The 23,948-nt window shown below is 39.1% G+C and overlaps 1 pseudogene; it reads right to left on the reverse strand.

Moving 5' to 3' along the window:
- Positions 1–15,676: 15,676 nt before the first annotated feature.
- Positions 15,677–22,661, reverse strand: LOC128607762 (sulfotransferase 2B1-like; annotated as a pseudogene).
- Positions 22,662–23,948: the final 1,287 nt, after the last annotated feature.

Consider the following 23,948-nt stretch of genomic DNA (forward strand, 5'->3'; position numbering starts at 1 on the left):
GTTCAAATGAGCTGAATGAAACAAGCATTCTTGTATGTTTGAAAACGTTTGATTCAACACAGTGAATAGAGCAGGTCTAGCGTCACAGTGCCATCTATCGGACAGCAGCAGAATCAACACAATAAATGGGTTAACAATGGATAAAATAAAGGATAAAAAATACGTCATAGTTTGCCAATGTCTGGGGGCAGCCCCATGGTTTAGGCATGTACAGCAAGTGGTTTTTGAGTAGTCAAAATGCTGGCTACAGTCATGTGTACTGCCCTTTAAAAATCATCCGCATCCTGGTGAATATCACAAAGCCATTCCTTTCTGACAAGCCTAGTGAGGTACTGGTATAAATAATTTGTGCATTTGGGGACAACACAGTGATTGCGAGCTGTATTTGTTGCCATAGTTCATTATCTCACTGGAAGTCTGCATTAACATTGATATACTTTACATGAAGTATGAAAAAGTAGAAATTTCTCTTTCCTAAACTTTGTATTGCAAAGTGCATCATTGATTTTTTTGGAGTTTATCATTGACAATATAGTTTTGCCCCTGTTAACCCCCCTCCCCACATGGCCATCCAAAATTTTGCATTATGCCACTAAAAACAGGATGCAATAGTCTAAACAAATTGAAGAGCCACAAGAATAAATCATACCTGAATTCAACAATAGTGCACAGAATGTTGCACTATTAAGTTAACTAATAAGTGAATGCACCACTTATTTGACTTTGTATTGGACACATATTATGTCCATATTGGATGTTGATTTGTCACTGAACAAAGAGAAGCTGCCGTTCCAATACATCCAATATGGTTAGGCAAATCCCAAAGTTAATTTCTAGGGATGCACCGAATGCTCGGCAACCGGAATTATTCGGCCGAAAATAGCAAAAAAAAAGCACTTTCGGTGTTCAGCCGAATAAGTGAAAAGGCAGAATAAATTTGACCGAACAATGACGTGTTTGACGACGCGCCAGATAGCCTAGCAACCAGAGTGAGATGCGCGAATTTCACGACCTCCACTTCCGGCAGCACGCTCGGAGCGATGAGGGGGTGCGCATGTTCTTCGGATGTTGACAACCGTGACATTGTTTACTGTGGACACGTGCGTTTGTTTTGTTTCTGTTCCGGAGTATTCTGTCACATCGCGAGACATAAGGGAGTAGAGTACGGAAGCAGGTAAAGACGTATTTATTTAAGGGAACATAACATTAACAATGTATCTAACTATACTATATCTACTATAATACTCCGCGAGGTGTACAGGGACGCGAGCGGTATGTATCCCGAATATAATCGGCCGTATATAACTAATAGAATCATTTTTTGTACTCGTCAATTCACTTTTTAATGCACTTTTTTGTTGTAGGCTTCAGAGTGTTACATTCTTTCAGCAGTCAGTTATAGGCCTAACATAGGTTATTCAAGGGGGGCTCAAAGATGACCAGATTAAAATATTTTTATTTTACTAATTTATTTATTTTAAGTTATATTGTGCCTTGTTGGTAGCCTATGCCTGCTGGAATGAAGAAAAAATGTTCAGTGTTAAATAAATATTTTGAAATTGTAATTTTTGTAATTGATTTTTTTCTTTGAAAAGCAAGACAAAATAGTAAACAGCACATTTTGACTCTTTAATTTATGCAATGGTGAAAAAATGGAAAAATAAATGGAAAAAACGCAAAAAAAAAAAAAAACGTGTTCGGTATTTGACCTTCGGCCGAGTTTTTCATTATATTCGGTTTTGGCTTCGGCCAAGAATTTTCATTTCGGTGCATCCCTATTAATTTCCATCATGCTTATGAGTTGGCATTCACCACTCTGAAATGTTAGTCACACCATTAATAGCTTGTACATCTATTTATTTGTTTGTTTGTTTATCAGCCTCTAGGTTGAGTTTTTTACTTAAGCATATTTTCCAAAATATTTAGTGAAAATACTTCTAATGGGTTCTATGGGTAGTCCCACATAGATATCTAGGTATTGCACTTCTCAAAAATAGTTCATGACTCATTCACAACTTTGCTCATTCAGAATGTGCTCTTAGTAATCATCAACACACACAGTGTTGTTTGTCTTTACTCTTCTACACCCGTATATGTAACTGTAATGATTTAGAATTTGCAGTCACCCAGAAGAGGATGGGTTCTCTTTTGACTTTGGGTCCTCTCAAGATTTCCTCATTGTGTCATCTCAGAGTTTTTCTATTCTGCTGTCACCTATACAGTAGGTTGTTGATTATCTAAATATAAACCTATACCTGGATTTGTGCATTGGGACAATGTCTGTTGTTAAACGAGCTATACAAATCAAATAGCTTTTTAATTGAAAGACTAGCACAACAGTTTTTCACCTTAAATCATTCAGTAATTGATCAACTAATGCACCACTGGCATAAAAATATAATTTCCTATTGTTTATTGCTTAAATCTAGAAAGGCAAAGTGCTACAGGTTTGTGTCAGTATGACAGAATACACAAAAATTGTTTCATTTAATTTCTGAGTAAACTTTTTAGAGTCAGATTTCCTGCAGTGTCTGTTAAATAATATTCACAACCTATTAGGTATTGTAGAAATAAAATGGAAACTGATTATTCAAACACTCCCGTCTATCTGCATCTCTCTGATAGCTGCTGTTTCACCTGTAAACTAATAAATTGGCCAACATGCTACAATCACTTGTTTCTACAGTAAAATTGTACCTTGGATGTTATCAGTTTATTTTGTGTTATAATACCAGTTTATTAATTATGTAGATTTGACAGTTTGGAATATTTTTGCTTATTAGAATTTAAACAATGTCCATGTTGTTAAATACTTGTGGGAGGAAAACAGTGCAATTACTTCTGAACACCAAGGTTTCAACTGAAGGTGTATTTCTACACTGTAATTATATGAGAAACCAATGAGAAGTGCTTATAGTGTTATAAGAAAGAGACATTTGAGACATATTTGTTATACAAAAAAAACTGTCATTTATTGATTATTTCAGATTATTTTTTATTTAACTAATTGCAATAAAGCAATCATTAATGAAAAGTTTATTGTATTTAATAAACATAATAAGAATAGACATCACATACTTTACCACTAATATGTCTAGCCTACACATTTAATACATATACATTTGATAATTATACATGATAGTAATGCATATATCCTAAATACACAATACAAATCCTACTGTAAAAAGCCTATACATTTAACACAGATATTATGTAAGTCTTTAGCCTTTGCAGCAATTGATACATTTAGCCTTTGTAGCAGTTGATATCTTTGTAGATTTTATGACATTACAGATTTGATATATTTTACCATAAGAATCTGAAATCAGGTGTATACAAGCATACAGACTGATTGACAGGAAGTGAATAACATTGAACATCTCATTATAATGGCACCTGTCAAGAGGTGGGATATATTAGACAGCAAGTTGATGTGTTGTTTGTGGGGAGCAAAGTCTAGGCCATTGACTGGGGTCAGCATGGGCACTGAACGGTCTGCGGCAATGTAGCTCTTCTGTGGGTTCGGACCAGACGGCCTAGCCTTTGCTCCCTGTAAGCATCAGTGGGCGCCCATGATCCTGTCGCCAGTTGTTGTCTTTCCATGGACCACTTATTGTAGGCACTAACCACTGCATACTGGGAACACCCCACGAGACCTGCCTTGGAGATGCTCTGACCCAGTCGTCTAGCCATCACAATTTGGCCCTTGTCAAAGTTACTCAGGTCCTTACGCTTGCCCATTTTTCCTGCTTCCAACCTGCTTCCAAACTCGAGAACTGACTGTTAATTTGCTGCCTAATATATCCCACTCCTTGACAGGTGCCACTGTAATGAGATAATCAATGTTATTCACGTCACCTGTTAGTGGTTTTAATTTTATGGCTGATCATTGTAGCTCCTAGGTACTTGAGGGCTGACATCAATAAGGCAAGAACAAGAAAGGCGCAGGGGGATAACAATACATGTATTTGATTAAGTGCGGCAGGCCTCAGAGCGTAGGTGGACGGTCAACTAAGAGACACACACACACACAGATGCCTATGCCGCCACGCACACACATACAGAAGGAAAACAGAACATTATAAGAATAATAAAAGGAGTATTAGGATATTATAAGGATAATATAAGGATTATAAGGATATTATAATGATATTGTGAAGTATGGAGTACAGAAAAGGGGGTAAAATACTTGCAAGCAGTATAACCAGATATAAAACAGAAATGTAGAGCAAATATGAAAAGAAAAAAGCATTATAAAACAGAAATACAGAAAAATGTAAAAGAAACTTACTCATAATGCACTTGAAGGTGTGGAGGATTCTTTTCTCACGAGAAAAAGTCAGGAGTAACACAGACGAAGGCCTTAATTTTTAAGAGAGAACCAAGACGGGCCGTTTATAAGGGTAGTTGAGCCAAGTTGCACCTGTGAGATAACCGTCGATGGGAACGGCTAGGGCCGCAAGATAACCGTCGATGGGAATGGCCAGGGCCGCAAGATAATTGTCGATGGGAACAGCAGACCCCGTGAGACCAAGGTCTCTCCGAAATGTTGAGTCTCGTACCTATTGGTATTATGGGAAGGCTCTTTCGAAAACCTAATGGTGTTCGGGGAAGGCTCTTTCTAAAACATAATGGTATTGTGGGAAGGCTCTTTCTAAAACATATTGATGTCTGGGTCATCCTGACCCTAAGAAAACTGTATAAATAGAAGCGCTTCAGTTCTGGGTTTTTTTAGATCGCATTTTGGGACGTCTCAAACTGTGTGGATCTCGTGTGGTGGAACGGAACGAATAAACCTGGACCCTTGCTTCTTCTCACTCACGGCTGGTGTATTATTTGTCTTTCTCCAGTTGAATATGTGAGTCTATCTGTTATATCTGTTTCTGTGTTAAGTGTCTTCAGGTAATAGGCAAAATTTGGACCTACAAATACTTACCACAGATTTTTAAAAGACTAAGACTGGAGCTTACCTCATGGTAGATTAAAGTAATAACTAGAAAAAGGATGGGAATGGAAATAATTCCAACTGGGCCCAGAATTACGATGGAAATGCTGATAAAGACAAGAAGGACATAAAGCACACCATTTACAATGGGAATGAAGGCAAAAATAAGGGACAAGGAGGATGAGCTCCTGTCCAAATAAGTGAACTCATTCTCATAATTTTCTTGCTCCACAAGCTGCCTTCTTCTATCAGGGGCCTCTTCATCATTGTTCTCTTCATCACTCATCTGTTCCCTCATCCACATCCAGAAATGCTCACTGCTGGAGAGAACATCTACAGTTGGTTAGAACGCCAAAGTAGGGGATGAGCACCACGAAGGGGACAAGCTCCTCTCCAAACTAGTGAAGAAAATCAGCTCATCGTCATCTTCTTCTTGCTCCACCCGCTGCCTTCTACTTGGAGGGACCTCTTCAGTGTTGTCCTCACTCATCTGCTCCCTCCTCCCCAGGTGCACATCCTCACATGTCTCAGTGCAGGGATGATGGTAGAGATGACTTGGTGCATGGATGATGGTAGAGATGACTTGGTGCAGGGATGATGGTATAAGATGACTCGGTGCAGGGATGATGGTAGAGGTGACACGGTGCAGGGATGATGGTAGAGATGACTTGGTGCAGGGATGATGGTATAAGATGACTCGGTGCAGGGATGATGGTAGAGGTGACACGGTGCAAGGATGATGGTATGAGATGACTCGGTGCAGGGATGATGGTATAAGATGACTCAGTGCAGGGATGATGGTAGAGCTGACTCGGTGCAGGGATGATGGTATAAGATGACTCGGTGCAGGGATGATGGTATAAGATGACTCGGTGCAGGGATGATGGTAGAGATGACTCGGTGCAGGGATGATGATAGAGATGCCTGTACTTCAATTAATCTCACACACACACACACACACACACACACACACACACATATACATATATATATATATATATATATATATATATATATATATATATATATACACACACACAGTAGAGAGTTCTTTGCCATGAGGTGCCATGTTGAACTTCCAGTGACCAGTATGAGGGAGTGTGAGAGCGATGACACCAAATTTAACACACCTGCTCCCCATTCACACCTGAGACCTTGTAAAACTAACAAATCACATGACACCGGGGAGGGAAAATGGCTAATTGGGCCAAATTTGGACATTTTCACTTAGTGGTGTATTCACTTTTGTTGCCAGCAGTTTAGACATTAACGGCTGTGTGTTGAGTTATTTTGAGCGGACAGAAAATTTACACTGTTATATATATATATATGATTAATTAAAGTGCAATATATATATGTGTGTGTGTATATATATATATATATATATATATATATATATATATATATATATATATATATACAATTATGAATGATATATACAATGTAATGTTTACAAATAATTTTGAGATATTTGTATTAGAATTTTTCTCTTCTCCATCCATGATCTAGAAGCAGTTTGTTTCTGTCTTTCTCCGTGCAATATAATATAATATAATATAATATAATATAATATAATATGAAACCTCATGTACTGAGAGCCTTTTGTCAGTGTGTAACATTGTCATGTCCATGTTGTTGTTTTAATTTTATACAACCTGCAGTCGAAAAAAGACAGGAACACTGAAGAGTCTGGGTTTTGTGTCAGATCAGAGTTCCCCTTTCCCAAAGCCATGTCTTCCAACAATACTTCTCCTCTTCGTCCATCCTTTTATCCTGCTCTTCCACATACCCCTAACGGCCATTTGGGAAGCTGCTGTCTGATTCATTCCTGTTTCTTTTACATTTTTATGGTTTTTCAGTCAGCCCTCATTAATGGATTTGGTGGTTACTTTTATGCAAAGTGACTATCAGATATCAGAGAATGTAATTATGTAAGGAACAAAGCTCACTTTTATAGGAAAATAATCAAAGATGAGGTGGTGTGATGGCACATCCCAAAGTGTTTAATTCCCCTTGTAGCGTTAGACTGTAACATTACGAACATAAATGTTCTTGGAACATTTCTCACACAACATTCACACAAAAGGTTAGTGAAAATGTCCCTATATACGTAACTAATAATGTTGCAGCAATATTGTATAATGTTTGTAAACGAGATGCCCAGGAAACTCAACAGATTAAATGGTCTCAAGAAAAGTTACTAGAACTGTAACACTCAGAAAATATTCTGTTAACCTACATTTGTTAGCTGACAGGATGCAAGTGTGGCTTTCTTTCAGTCCTGGGGTTTGAACCCAAAACATTTCCATATTAGCATCTAGAAACTATCATTAAGCTACCACCTTATATAAAAATACTAAAAAGTACTATTGCAAGTCTGGACTATTTTTTTTTCCGTCTACAGTCTGAATTTCTACAGCACTGATTGTCTAACCAAATCATTCTGCACATCAACACTAATGCACCACAGAAAGAACCAGTATTGTCCTTTCATTTGTAAAAGTGCATAACTGTGTTGACCTTCCTGTCCATGCCATCTATCATCTACACTGTGATGGCATTTATTTAAATGCTTAGTGGTTATAGCCCTTGTGTTCAGAAACATTTTCTGTTCATAAAAATAAATGTTTTAAACTGCAGATTATGTTGTTTACCATTTCCTATTGAAACTACTGTTATGGAAACTAGCAAAATTATATTTGTAATTATCTAATGACAAATAATTCAATCTAGTACAGTATGAAGTACAGAATAAAAAGCAGTAATTAGAGTATTCCCCTGTACAAATGCAATGTATTGCTGTAAACAACACAGTTTAATATATTAAAATGACGTTTATGTTTTTACTGCAATGTGCCAGTGTACTAATGTTACAAATAAATTCATTTATTTGAATTTGCATTGAGTTTAATTAAATGCATGCTAGCGTACATGCTAGCCTTGATTATCCATATTTATACAGAAAAAACATGACAAGGAAAATAGAATGATTAGAAAGTAATAAACACGATGTCTAAAAAAAATAGCATATACTCAAACAAAAATATCAAGGTAAATATCAAAATTGTTCCACAAACATAAACGTTGTAAATGATGTTTTAATTAAATTAGCATGAATATAAACACAAAATATTTAGATACATATCAAATTTGTAAATATACATTAAGTATGACTACACAAACAGATCACACCAGGAGCTATTTGAATGTGCAGATATAAATATAAGTAGCGCAACACAAAGGGAGGTGTGGTGGATAGTGCTCCCTAAATCTGTCGAGTATGTCGCCGTATTTGTTTGACTCCCAATCGACATTTCCGACCGCCATGGCCGCCTTGTAGTCTTTAGTTACTTCGAGTAACTATTCCACCTCATCATCTGTCCACACAAAGAAGTCCTTGCATTTCCTCACCATCATGCTCATTGTTGTACTTGCCGGTGACTAGCAACCAACTTCCTGTTTACACTTGTACGCGCATGCCCAGTGTGCACGAATGGTCATGTGACATGCCTTTTCGCTCGTGTAGTGTGGACAGGGATCGTTTCTGAAATGCAGTGGAAATGGCAATACGGAAGAGGATCGTTTTTCATTTTAAAACACAGTTTTAAAACGAAAACGCACTAGTGTAAACAGGGCTTAACCCTCTTACCCCTAAGTTCCCACAGTATTATGTCCCATAACCCTATATTCCCCAGAGAAACATCACGCCAACCCTGAGTTCCTGGGACAAAATCAGCATTTTAATTTGAACATTTTTAGGCCTTGAAACAACTTATAATGATGTATTTGTGTAATATTACTTTGAAAATGAAGCCGTTCAGTGTTTTTACTAAACTTACAGCACAATTCTTAACTAGAGAAATTACGAAAAAATGCTCGCTAAAATCCTTCTACTCATTTAGAAGTACCATACGAGCATCAGTGTGGTCAATGCCTTTGAATAAATTCAAGTAAATAATAAATAAATAAATGCATTTTAGCGCCTAAAGTCAAGTTTCTGGTGATAATCAGACCAGCAGGTAGTGTTTTCACGAATGCACAGAAATGGTCCCGTTATGACTCCAGACCCCTGCAGTGTCGGTCGCACTGGTTGATGCTGAAGATGAAGACGGATCAGGGTCTGAATCAGGAGAGATTGCGTCTCTATCAGTTTCGGTTTCGGTTTCAACATCGCCTGAACTTTCACTGCTGTCACTATCTAGAATCCTCGCTCTCGCCTGTGTAACTGTGTATGTTTTCTTTTTTTTCACTGTTTTAGATGTACCTGTGTTCACTGTAGGTGTAACTTTAGCTGGAACACGATTAGCTTTTCGCTTTGGCATTTTTAGTTCACTTCTACTATTAAACCAATATTCACGCTTGGATCAGCTTCGTCGTAATGCCGGCGTAATAACGTAATCACGTCGTGACGTCATCAACCTTCCGGGTCAAAAAATAATAATTAAATAAGTAAGGAATCATAGCAGAGTAATGCCGGTACACCGGCCTTACGGGGATAACGTTTACACTGTAAATCCTCTATATCGGCCTTAGGGGGATTTGGCATAGACGACCAAGCCGGTATGTCGTCCTTACAGGAATAGATCAAAGACGGGCAAGCCGGTTTTTTGGCCATACGGGGTAAGAGGGTTAAGTCTGAAATATGTAAGTCCTTGGCCGAAATAACTGGATGTTTAGATTCTTCAGGCACCTTCGCTTTATCGAGGTGTCCAGCAACCCTGATGATACCCGAGCAAAGAACTGGGTCAAGAGTATAGAGAGGACTACTCTGCTTAACTACTCCATATTTTCGTAGACTTGTTAATTCCTTGGAATCTCTTCTTTTGACAGTGATGGATGATTTGCATTTCAGCCTTCTCTAGTTCCTCTAAGGACATCAACTTTAATGACACATTAGATTTGAACTTCTATATTTCCGTATTAACAATCACTCTCTTGTTGACACTGATCCATACCAGAACACACAAGAGCAGTTCTTCCTTTCTTTACTAAGGTCAATCAGAGTCATTTTCAGTCAGAGGATCCAAGCAACTGCTCTCTTCAGTCATATCCAAGATGAGTAGTGTTTTACAATGCATGATACGCAAGCCGACTCTTCATGAACTTGCAACATATTCACCAGAACACTCCTTTTCATCTCTGGGTCATGAGGAGATATCACGTCAGTATCAACTGGATCCATTGGCCACTCCTCTTGTGGTTGGAGGACCAGGAATCCATATCTGGTTTTTCAGGAATTAATTAACCTTTAGTCCTCTGGATGCCAAATCAACTGGATTACTAGATGAATTCACATACCTCTATTGTGTCACTTCAGAAGTTTTAAGCATCACAGATACACCGTTTGTGACAAAGCATTTGAATCTTGAGGTCTCATTTTGAATGTACTTAAGTACTGAGGTACTGTCACTCCAGAAAATGGAATCTTGAAGTTGTATCTCAATGTCTTTATTCCATACCCTGTCCATGTGACAAGCAAGGGTAGCAGCAATAAGTTCAAGACGAGGTTTGGTGATAGCTCTTAATGGTGTTACTCTTGCTTTACTCACTAAAAGCGTAGCATGAGCAAGTTGTTGGTCATTGTGAAGTAGAAGATAGGATACCATAACCCTTCTCACTGGCAGCTGAGAAATGATGCAGTTGAGCAGATATCACTCCTCCAAAGCCTTCAGGCTTCAAGCAACTGTCATGAAGATCCTCCAACCATTTATTCCATCGCTGAACATACTCTATAGGAATTACATTGTCCAATTTGATTCCTTCTCTGTACAGATCCTGCAGTATTCTCTTGGCAGACAAAATTACAGGAGACAAAAAACCAAGAGGATCAAAGATGTAACTGACAACCGAGAGAATTCCTCTTCTAGTAAGGGGTTTGTCCTTTACTGCCACTTTGAATTTAAAGACATCACATTCAGCACACCACTGTGCACCCAATGCTCTTTCCAATGGTAAAATGTCATGCTCCAAGTCTAGATCCTTGATCTTCCTTTCTCTGTCTGTCTCAAGTATAGTGCTCAACATAGCACAGCTGTTACTTATCCATTTTGTTAAACGAAATCCACCTCTGGCACACATTTCAGTGAGCGTTTGGTACAGCTGGACTGCATCGGAATATGCAGGAACAGACACAAGACAATTGCCCCCATAGAAGTTCTTAAAGACAACATCTACAGTTTTGGGGTCAAAAAGATCCCTTTGGCCTTAAGCACACTTTGTCAGTGCAACACAAGAGCAGCTTGGAGATGATGTTGCTCCAAACAAATGCACCACCATTCTGTATTCCTCCAGATTGCCATTAATGATGGCAATAAACTCCAACCTGAACCGTACAAGAATGCTCATCAGAGAACTAGTTAAATCTGGGCCTTGCAAAAGATGTTCATTCAATGATATTCCCTGGTATGATGCCCTACAATCAAACTCTTATTTTTTGTTTTATTGGGATGATATACCCCATGGTGGGGTACATGCCATAAATGTCCATCACATCTCACCAGTTCTGCTGTAGACACCTTTTCTGCATAACTCCTAGAGATGACATCATCCAGGAAGTTGGTATAATCAGCATGAAATGAGGCATTTCCTCTAAACCTTCTCCTCTGTTCTTTGGCATGACCACTTCTCTGTTTCTCAATGGTAGGCCAATGTAATAATGCCTATCAATCAGTCTTGTTGACTGGGACACAAAATCCATGAACTGATAGTCCTCTTTGGACATTTCTACCTGTTCCTTTTGCACACATTCAGGAAAATCAGCTTTGAATTTCTAGGAGCTACAATAGGATTTTGCTCAATTGCAACAAAAAGTGAGCGTTTCATTATTATTTCTTTTGTTTGTTTGTTTGTTTGTTTGTTTAAAACCGCTAAGATCCTAAGCTAAGCTAAGATAAGCTAATTGACTACTGCAGCAATGGCGCTGCTTCTGCTAGTGAGCAGGGGTGGCTATGGATCATGTGCGCTCTACTGTGTTCACTTCCATTGGTAGTCGCTGCACCTAGTCGCACAAAATTTGCATACAGTTAAACTTTTCTCCACTTTCAAAGTCTATGGACACGCCCACATCCAGTCGTCAATGGTAGCGTTCGCTCATGTCGCTCATGTTCGCTCCAAAATATGTATATGTCTTTCTGCATGAATGGTACCCTCACAGATGTGCAAGTTACCCATGCCATGGGCACTGACACACCCCCATGCCATTACAGAGGCTGACTTTTGGACCTGACGCTGATAACAGCTTGGATGCTCCTTTTCCTCTCTGACCCAAAGATTTGAAGGCATCACTGGAACTGGCTAACATCTCTGTTCATGAGTCTACAATACGTAAAACATTGAACAAGCAGGGTGTTAGATTTTAAGGACTATGACAGTTCGGAATACATCGCACCAGGGAAGAAAGAAAAACACTTACCCTGATACGGAGTATGCCACTTCTGACACCCAATTGTTAGATTTTAAGAAATCTCAGATTATGTCTTTCAGATCTTCTGTCATGCCTTCCAGCCTTTTTTTACTTCTATTAACTCTTAGTTCTGTGCTATGAGCGAGAAAGTGTGATTTACCACAGAGTGTTCAGGCATGCCTGGAGGAGTCTAAATGAACACACACTGACACATGCTATTCACAGAGACTTCCCGTTTATTTTGTCTAGAACAGAAGTATTTATACACATTGATAACAGCATTGCGTAGTAGGCGGGTTTCTGCTTGTGCAGGTGCTAGACAGATTTAGACAAAACACACAGCACACTACGAAAATAAGTCTTTCCAAGATATAGAAAATACATGTGTCAGCTATAATAAAGGATGGCAGCTGATCAGCTTATTCAAAGAGGTAATAAAGTGAATACATTCATCATAGGTATTTGATAGCACAGAGACACACAAACAGAAGCTATAACCCAGTATTCCCCGTATCTAAGGTGTCTTATAACAGCATTTCATGATATAAGAGAGTACATGATATAAGGGAATTCCCATCACAGGGTATCTATGGCAAGACACCACGAAGGAAGCCACTGCTTACTAAAAAGAACATTGCTGCACGCCTGAAGTTTGCAAAAGAGCACATTGACACTCCACAGCGGTATTGGCAAAATGTTTTGTGGACTGATGAAACTAAGATTGAACTATTTGGAAAAACCACACAGCACTACATCTGGTGTAAAAAGGGCATGGCATATCATCATGAAACCATCATCCCAACCGTAAAGTATGGTGGAGGAAACATCATGATTTGGGCCTGCTTTGCTTCATCAGGGCCTGGCCAGCTTGCAATCATTGCGGGGAAGATGAATTCCCAAGGATATCAGACAATTCTTCAGGATAATGTGAGAATGTCTGTACATCAGCTGAAACTGTGTAGAAGTTGGGTGATGCAACAGGACAACGACCCAAAACACCGGAGCAAGTCCAAAACAAAATGGCTTCAGAAAAACAAAATCCACCTTTTGGAGTGGCCAAGTCAGAGCCCAGACCTCAACCCAAAAGAGATGCTATGGAATGACTTGAAGAGAGCCATACACATGAGACGTCCAATGAATATGACAGAACTAAAGCAGTTCTGCCAGGAAGAATGGGCTAAAATTCCTCCTGAACGATGTGCAGGTCTGATCCACAGCTACAGGAAGCGCCTGGTTGAGACTATTGCTGCCAAGGTGGGGTCAACCAGTTAGTAATTGTAAGGGTTCACTTACTTTTTCCACTGCCATTTTGAATGTTGAATGAGTGTGTTCAATAAAGACATGAGGGATCAGAATTTATTTTGTGTTATTATTTTAGGCACATTATATTTGTCAATACCCTTGACTTAGATGAAGATCAGATCACATTTTATGACAAATTTATTCAGAAAACTCTGAAATTCCAAAAGGTTCACATACTTTTTCTTGCCACAGTATTTGAAATGTCGACTCGTCAGACCACAAAATACGATTCCACTGTGTTACTGTCCATCTCAGATGAGACCGAGCACAGAGAAGTGGGCGGCGCTTCTGGACAGTGTTGATGTATGTCTTCTGCTTTGCATAGTAAAGCCTTGACTTGCGTCTGTGGCTGCAGCGGCGAATGCTGTTGACTGACAAAGGTTTACCAAAGTATTCCTGAGCCCATGTCAGGATATCCATGACAGATTCATGACGGTTTATAAGACAGTGACACTCTGAGGGATTGGAGATCACGCGCATTCATAAGTGGTTTTCAGTCTTGTCCTTTATGCACCGAGATTTGACCGGATTCCTTAAATTTTTAATTATATTGTGCACTGTAGAAGATGAAATGCCCAACATCTTACCGATTTGTCTTTGAGGAATGTTGTTCTCAAAGTGTTTGATTATTCGCTGATGCATCGGTTGGCAGATTGGCGAGCCTCGACCCATCCCTGCTCTTGAAGGACTAGGCCTTTTTTGGAGGTTCCTTATATATTATGATTAGACGATTACCTCACCTGTTTCACATCACCTTCTTATTTCAACTTGTCACATCAATAATAGTCCTAAATTGCTCCTGTCCCCACTTTTTCGGAACGTGTTGCATGCATCAATTTCAAAATAAATATTCACCCGTCAAAAAACTATGCAGTTGATTATGTAAAACATCAAATACCTTTTCTTTATGAGTTTGTTTTTTTTTGTTTAAATACAAGTCAAAGTACATTTACAAATCATTCCTCTTGGTTTTTATTAACATTTTCCGTACTATCCCAACTTTTTCAGAATTGGGGCTGTATTTCAGGGGAACAAGATAATTAGCTTAGATTAGATAGTAAGTGTGGGCACAACTTAAAAAGGTGTGTTGGAATGAAAAAAATAAATGCAAACTAATATAGACGTATGTTTTAATGTTACTATATTTTTCCCTTCAAACTAATAGACGTAATAATATGGATGTCACCAGTGTGTCCCCACAGTATAATGAAAAACAAATATGTGATGTTTTTTATTAGTTCATTAGTAAAACTGGTTTAACACTTGATATGTATTAATATTTATAAAAAAGATTAATCAACATAGAAATTCAATAGATATACAATGAATAGTTATGCAAAATATCAGTCTTTATCACTACCATGAATAGAAACTAAAATTATAAGTAAGCATATATAGGTGCATCTCAAAAAAATTGAATATTGTGAAAAAGTTAATTTTTTCCATAATTTAATTCTATATTATAAATTCTTTATTCTAATATTTTGAGATACTGGATTTTTGATTTCCATGAGCTGAAAGCCATAATCATCAAGAATAAAACAAAAAAGGCTTAAAATATATTTCACTTTATGTGTAATGAATCTAGAATAAATGAAAGTTCCACTTTTTGAATTAAAATACAGAAAAAATGAACTTTTCCACGATATTAACAATTTTTGAGATGCACCTGGATACTGTAATTATAACTTCACCATTGCCTTTTTCATAAAATATGGTCATGAACAACAAAAAATATATAAAAAATAAAAATAAGTTATGATTTTTGCAGAGTTATGCTAATAAAAAAATTATACCCTGTAAAATAATTGAGCATTTTTAAAACATGCATATTTAAACTGTTTATGGTTTTTACCTCATTCTGAAGTGCTACTTAAAACTTAATTCAGTTTTTAACTAATGCCATCTTAAGCATAATTTTTTCACCCTTGATCATGATAGACTGCACCCACATCTCTAACACTTACCATGTGTATAAATAAAGTCAATACAAATTTAGCAAACCATATTACATCACTTAAATTCTTCTTGATGAGTTTGCTCACTCCCCAACAAATTTGACCATGACATCTTTCATCTTGTCTTTGTAAACAGTATTAAATTTCTCAGTTTGGGCTTCAGTGAAAAGGTTCTTCCAGTCACCAGCTACTCCTGAAGGAAAACACAAAACATGGGGGCATTTACATAACAATGACTAACAAGCCCAAAGACTTTACTGTTGGAGATTTACATTTATATTTAGTCATTTAGGAGAAAACATACAAAATGTTTCCATTTACCTTTCCTGAGTAACTCAGATTTCTTTTGATTCATGAACTCTTCTGGAACTAGAGAATAGAGAATACTTGTTCTGCTTCATGTTCTTGAACAGACAATTGTCGAATATTTTCTCAATCACGTCTGGGCTCAGAGGCTTTTCAAGAAACTGGGCGATTTTCGTGACACAGCCATTCTAATCCTGCAGCGTGATTATGATTATCATAATTATGATTATGATTATGTCTCAGTGTTTATTGTGTAACAATAGACATCCAAGCATAGGGTTTTATTATGAAAATAAATGAAGGTTAGAATACAGTTCGAAGCTGTAAAACTATACATGTGCAGTATGAGATGTGAAGCAAATGCTTACTTCTATCATCTCCTCATATGAAATGTAGAAAATATGATCTTGATCTTTTGTCTTGAGCCAGCCCTTCACATGGTCAAACCATGAACCAAACATTACTGTGGACAGTGAAAATGTCGGTATGGTTTATCATAGGAGTGACAAAAATAATAAAAACAAGAGGGAACACATGAAATCAGAGCCAACAGACTGATGAAATGTATAAATACGCTGCAATGATCATTTGGCTTATTAATTAAATGATTCATCTTAAATCATATTCTTTAGCAACTGCTATGAATTATTCATTAATTACAGTGTAACTAACAGGAAAGGTATGCAATCCAAAGAGTTAATACTTGTTCATAATTCAGCTTCTAGGTTAATCATTTATTGCATATAAATAAAAAGAATTCATATTAGCTGTAATATCCCATTTTGAAATACATTATAGCATATATTTAAACTTCACATTTTGTGCTTTTTATTACGTTGATAACAGCCTCATAAAAGCCAAGTTAGAAATGTGAAGTGAAAATGATATAATAGTTTTACTTTTGCTGTTTAGAAACTTTTCTGAAACTCATCAGTGCCTGGATTGACCAGGTACGAAGCCATGCCAAAGTAGTGGAAGGAGGATGTAAACACATCGTTAGGATTTCGCATTATGTAAATGACCTGGAAGGTAATTGGAGAGGTGCAGCCTTTGTCAGTTTACTTAAAATATAAATTGACCATGATATTGTTAATAGATGGAATGTACTAAATGGTTGTGTTCCAGTTAGTATATTTTCATTCTTAATACCTGCATACAGTATATACATTATAATGAGTACACTGGCTAGTATATAACATATCTATCAGCATGTCAACACTGAGTGCAGTTCAAACCATTGAAATTAGAAAGCTCACTCATCACTGACTATGTTTACATGCACATCAAATTCCATTTAAGGTCTATATTTGGGTTGCAGCCATATTCTGAATATGATGTTTATATGCGTACAGGCATCGGAATATTCCTGTATACATGGTTGTTGTAAGTATGTCTAAGTTGCCATTCCTAAATACCTAGCCTACAGCTAAGCATCTGTTAGCACCCACATGTCACGATTGAAAGGTGAGACGGGTGCAGGTGCAGAATTTTAAACGGTTTGATAAATAAACCAACACAATACTAAAGACACTATGACTAAGGCAAAACACTGTGGCAAAGAGTAAACATAAAGTAAAGAAACAAAACACAGTAACAGGGACAAAGGTAAAGTAAGACAAACGTGAGACAAAGAGTGCAGTGCAAACTGTGGCTATATACATGAGTGCTCGTTAACAGAAACGTGATTCAGGTGCAGGTGGTCATGTGACTATGGTGCCGTGGCTGCTGGGAACAGTAGTTCAAGTTCCCTCCCTGATTCCATGACGGAATCCCCCCAGGGCACTTCTCCCGGAGCGCCAAAATACACTCCCTCCTTCTGGCGGTCCTGGCCCCCTGGGCAAAATGTCCCCAGCTGAACCAAGAGATTGAGCGGCGCCCTCAGTGGAGCAAGAAAGCAAAGCAACAACCTCAGCGGAACAGGTAAACAGAGCAACGTCCTCAGCGGAACAGGAAAGTCGAGCGACATCCTCAGCAGAACAGGAAAGCAGAACGACGCCCGCAGCTGGGCAGGAAGGCAGAACTTGGTTGTCCGTGTTAGCGGACTCGGGCATGATATCCCCAGCCTGGCTTGAACGCGGAGCGATGGCTACTGCACAGCTAGTGAGAGGAATAAAGCTCAAGGCAGAGCCTGAGGGGGAAGCGACATTCCCCATGACACTAGAAGGGAGAGTTCCGTTCTCCACGAGGTCCGTGGGGGGAGCAAAGTTATCCGCGAGGCCAAAGTGAAGCTCCAAGATTTCCACAAGGCCAGAGAGGGGAGTGAGGTTCTCCGCGAGGCCAGAGCGAGGAACGATGCTCTCTGCGAAACACGAGGGGGGAACAATGCCCTCCGTGGAGCAGGAAGGGGGAGTGACATACAGCATGAAGCAAAGAAAAGGAGCGAAGTCTTCAGCGGAACATGGAGGCACAGCGATGTCCTCAGCGAAGCAGGATGGCAGAGCAACGACCTCAGCTGAGCAGGAAGGCAGAGCGATGTCCTCAGCAGAGCAGGAAGGCAGAGCGACATCCTCAGCGGAGTAGAACAGCCACGCGATGTCCTCAGTGGAGGAGAAAAGCAGAGCGAGGTCCTCAGCAGAGCAGAAAAGCAGAGCGAGGTCCTCAGCGGAGCAGGAAATCAGAGCGAGGTCCTCAGCGGAGCAGGAAAGCACAGCGGCGTTCTTAGCGGAGCAGCAAAACAGAGCGGAGCACTTGGCCATGCCATGATGTGGAGCAACATCTTCAGCGAAACAGGAAAACACAGCGGAGCACTTGGGCATGCCGGGACACGGAGCAACATATTCAGCAAAACAGGGTGACTGAGCGGCGTCCTCAGCTGACCAGGAATGCTGAGTGGTGTCCTCAGACGAACAAGGAGGCTGAATTACGTTCTCCGCCGACTCAGCATGCTGGACAAGATCCACAATTGGGGAGGGAGGGTGGGAGATGGTTCCAGCCTGGTTGGAAGGCTCCCACTTCGGCTTCTCCCTCTCGTACAGGGAAAAATTGCTGAAAATCCTGAAAAATTCCGCTGCATCCATGTTAAGGTCTCACGTTCTGTTATGATTGGGATTTGAGACGGATGCAGGTGCAGAATTTTAAACGGTTTGATAAATAAACCAACACAATACTAAAGACACTATGACTAAGGCAAAACACTGTGGCAAAGAGTAAACATAAACTAAAGAAACAAAACACGGTAACAGGGAGAAAGGTAAAGTAAGACAAACATGAGACAGAGTGCAGTGCAAACTGTGGCTATATACATGAGTGCTGGTTAACAGAAACGTGATTCAGGTGCAGGTGGTCATGTGACTATGGTGCCGTGGCTGCTGGGAACTGTAGTTCCGAGTTCCCTCTCTGATTTCATGACACCACAATTCCTTGCAGAGTAAGCAGGCACATATATCTTCTTTCAGTGGATTTTCTGAATAAGGTGTTTAAACGCAACAAATTTCCAATTAAAACAGGCATACTCCAGGGATGGGAATCAGAATTTGGGGAATCAGAATATTATCTTAATTAGATTAGATTAGATTAGATTAAACTTTATTGTCATTAAGCAGAGTACAAGTACAGAGCTAATGAAATGCAGTTAGCATCTAACCAGAAGTGCAAGATATATCAGAGAATATATTAAAATATTGACAGTAGGTATTGCAGATGAGAGGTATGTACAGTACGGACATCAACATATGTACAGTTGGATGATATATGTACAGAACATAGTTAAATTGTGAGGTTGTACAGGTAATTCAAATATGAATAGTGCAAGGAACTATCCAACAAATAACTGTCCAATAAAATAGTGAGCAGTGCAGTATAGTGCAAGATGTGGAATTTTAGAGTGGAGGGGTTGAGTTTAGCAGGGTCACAGCCTCGGGGAAGAAGCTGTTCCTGAGCCTACTTGTGCGGGAATGTAGACTCCTGCCGGAAGGGAGGAGGGTGAAAAGTCTATTCTTAGGGTGGGAGGCATCCTTAATGCTGTTTTTTGGCCGTCCCAGGCAACGCTTGTGGTAGATGTTATTAATGGTGGGTAGCTGGGCACCGGTTATTTGTTGGGCAGTTTTAACTACCCGCTGGAGTGCTTTGTGATCGGAAGCAGAGCAGTTGCTGTACCAGACTGAGATGCAGTTAGTGCGTATGCTCTCAATGGTACAGCGATAGAAGTCCACCAGGATCCTAGGACACAGGTGTGCTTTCTTGAGGCTCCTTAGGAAGTAAAGACGCAGCTGCGCCTTTTTGACTATGGTGGAGGTGTTAAGATACCAGGTGAGATCACCTGAGATGTGGCTGCCAAGGAACTTGAAACCAGGCACACGCTCCACCACAGCTAAGAGACGCCATCTCTAAGGCACTCCACTATGCATTTACCCATCTATACAGTCGAAACTCATATGTCAGAATGCTGAATCGGGCAATTGGATTGCGGCATTTTCATGACTCCGCGCTAATCAGAATATTGCCAAATTAAGTTTAATATCAGAATATTAATGTGCATGTAAACACATTAAGTTACACAGGGTGAATTTTTCTATTAATTTCCTCTGACTTAATGAAGACAAAACTGAAATAATTGTTTTTGGCCCCCTGAGATAGAGAGATGGTCTCATTAACGAGCTCCATAATCACTTCCCCTCGATTTCTTCCCAGGTTCGGAACCTGGGCTTCATTTTGGACTCAGAATTATGCTTAATCAAGCAGATAAATTTGATCGTTAAGACTAGTTTTTATCAACTGCAGATTATTTCGAAACTCAAAACATTTTTGTCTTTGCAGGATTTGGAGAAGGTTATTCATGCTTTTATTATTTTTCGCTTAGATTATTAATTCATTATACTTGGGTCTTCCTCAGTCATCTCTGGCTCGTCTTCAGATGGTTCAGAATGCAGCTGCATGTCATGATTCCCCCTTGAAGCAGCGTGCTCTAAGTGCGAATGCGCGAGCACCTGCTTTTCCATTGTTGACAGTAGTGACATCTGGACACGTGTGTTTTGTTTATGTTTATGTAATGTCTCCTCCCTGTTCTGTCATTGGCTGGGATTTCACGTGTGTCTGTATTGCCCTCAGCTGCTAGCAGTTTAGACGCTGATCATGTCCCCATATATACCGCGCGCCTCCTAGCACACGGCGCGGAAGGTTATTGTAGAGTTAGAGTAGTTCGTGCCACAGCCACAGCCACAGCCACAGCCACAGCCACAGCCACAGCCACAGCCACAGCCACAGCCACAGCCACAGCGTTTTGTTTATCGACCCTGTTTTCCGTGACCACGACCTTGATTCATGTTTAACCCTGTGTATGCCTGTTTGCCGATCGCCTGACTTTCGCCTGTTTTGGATTACGTTTTTGGATCACGTTTTGGATTTGTCTGCCTGTCTCTCTTTTAAAATAAACAACTGTTCATACTGTACTTGCATCCGTCCTATCTCCGCCCCGTCACGATCCGTGACACTGCAAGGCTGTTGACCAGGGCAAAGAAGTTTGATCGTGTCACCCCAATTTTAGCATCGCTTCATTGGCTCCCAGTCCGTTTTAGGATTCAGTTTAAGGTTCTGATGTTTGATTTTAAAACTCTTAATAATCAAGCTCCTTCCTATCTCGAGGATCTTCTTAAACCACATTCATCAAACAGATGTCTAAGATCTTCTGATCTTCTGTTTCTTTTGCATGTCCCTCGTTCCCGGTTAAAAACAAAGGGGGATAGAGCTTTTGCTGTTGCTGCCCCCCGTCTATGGAATCAACTGCCACTGGACATCCGTCTTGCACCGTCTATTACCACTTTTAAAAATAGGCTTAAAACATATCTCTTCTGCCAGGCTTTTTGATCAAATTTTTAATTGTTTAAACAAATTTTTAATCAATTTTTTCTATTGTCTGTTTTTATTTGGTCTAATTCTGTTTCTATTTTACTTTCCTTACTCTGTTCAGCACTTTGGTCAGCTTTGCTGTGTGAAACGTGCTATATAAATAAATTTGACTTACTTACTTACTTACTGTGTTTGTAGCTTATTGGCTATTAGATGGCTAATACAAGCAAGCTGTTAAATAAATTGGGACAGTGGAAGCATAAGGTTTTAAATGAGAATTCATAAAGTTTTAAACCACAGTTTTGTTTTTGTGAAACTTTTCACACATATAGAGGCATGCAAATAAAACAGAATAATATCAGCAACCAGAACCAATCAGAACCTCATAATTCCAAGGTCTTGAAATAGAAATAGGTAAATATGATGTACATTTCTTTTCTAAAAACAGGACTGGGAATTGTGGAAATGAAAATTCCAGTCACAAGTGCACTTGCTTGTAATCCAAATATGTGAATGTAACAATATGTGGTACTGAAAGCCAGAAAATGAATGCTTTTGGACACACTTGTTTTGCTGGCCAGGTACCTACACACTAACTAATCATTTTAGTCAGAACATAATTGGAAGAGTTCATCCTAATACTTTTGGCTTGACTTGGAAGTAGGACTCGGTCATCATGTCAAAATGAAAGTGGGTCACAAAGACGCATGGAGAGGGCCTTTGCACTGAGTATCTTGGCCCAGTGCTCTTCCAGCCATGGAACCTGGTCCCAGTTTGGTATAGTGTGCACGGAAGTGAGATCTCCCTCACTGTGGATCAGAGGAACAATCTCCTTCATCCATGTTGTACCTACAGAGAATTATTATAGAGTCCAATTATAACCCAATGACACAGATCAGATGGAAACAAGACTAATGCTGCACATCTGGCCAAAGTCACAGTGTTGTAATAAAATCTGTAATGTTGATGCACAATTGAGGTCATAAGTTTACATACGCTGTGCAGAATCTGCTAAATGTTTATAATAATGTTTTTAAATAAGAGGGATCGTAAATATTTCATTTAGTTTTTTTTATTTAGTACTGCCCTGAATAAGCATTACAGATGTTTATAAATAGTCCACAAGACACAATAATAACTGAATTTACACAAATGAACCAGTTCAAAAGTTTACCTAAGCTTGTTTCTTAATACTGAGTGTTGTTACCTTCAGAAAAATCCTCCAGGTCCTGCACATTCGTTGCTTTTCCAGCATCTTCTGCATATTCAACCCCTTTCCAACAGCGGCTATATGATGTTGAGATCCATCGTTTCACAGTGAGGACAACTGAGGGACTTGTACACAGCTATTACAAAAGGTGCAAACATTCACTGATGCTCAAGAATGCAACATGATACTGTACATCAGCCCCTCCAGGATTTCGTGATTTTGTTATCACAGAAATTAATGCAAGATCAAGTAAACTCTGCAATATTCCGAGGAGCTTGCAACTAGTCAAAATTACTGCAGATTTTCTCCAGATTTGGACCAAGATGCGTCATGTAGCATCATCACAACACGCATACAGTCAAAGCCCTCTTCGATTCACGCGCGTTGAACATGAATACAACTAAAAAGTCTCATTTATCAACAAACATCACTGCGAAAGACAGTGCAAAAAAAATTTGTGCAATTTTAATTTCACAAAAAATTCTGCTTTGCATAACAAATTTTTTAAACAGTTGCAGCAATAAGCATTTCTGGTCGCTACAATCACCCAAAAAAAAAAAAAAAAAACCCTCGAAAAATTAAATGTATAAGCTGCTTCATTGAGAGCCAGGAACGTGTAAAAATTTGAACAGGATTATTGGTGTAAATTGTTATTATTTTGTTTAAAGATCTTATTTAAATGATGTACATTCAGTTATTATTGTGTCTTGTGGACTAGATGTAAACACCTGTTATGTGAAATAGCTTATTCAGGGCAGTACTAATTAAAAACTAAATGCAATTTTTATTATCCATCTTTTTTTTCTTATTAACATTTTGCAGATTCTGCAAGGAGTATGTAAACGTTAAACGTATGACCTCAACTGTAAATCCAGCTGGGTGCAGAGGACATTCACTCGAGTGACCAAGACAACGTGTTAAATTATTGTCCAATCACATTGAGGACCGTGCTGCCGACGTCAACATCCAAATTTAAATTCACCTCAAAGTGAATGTTCGTTGCTTTGACCTTTTGATTGTGGCCACAGGGTCGGAGTCCTA

Source organism: Ictalurus furcatus, chromosome 5 (assembly GCF_023375685.1).
Source record: "Ictalurus furcatus strain D&B chromosome 5, Billie_1.0, whole genome shotgun sequence".
In the NCBI taxonomy this organism is placed as follows: Eukaryota; Metazoa; Chordata; class Actinopteri; order Siluriformes; family Ictaluridae; genus Ictalurus; species Ictalurus furcatus.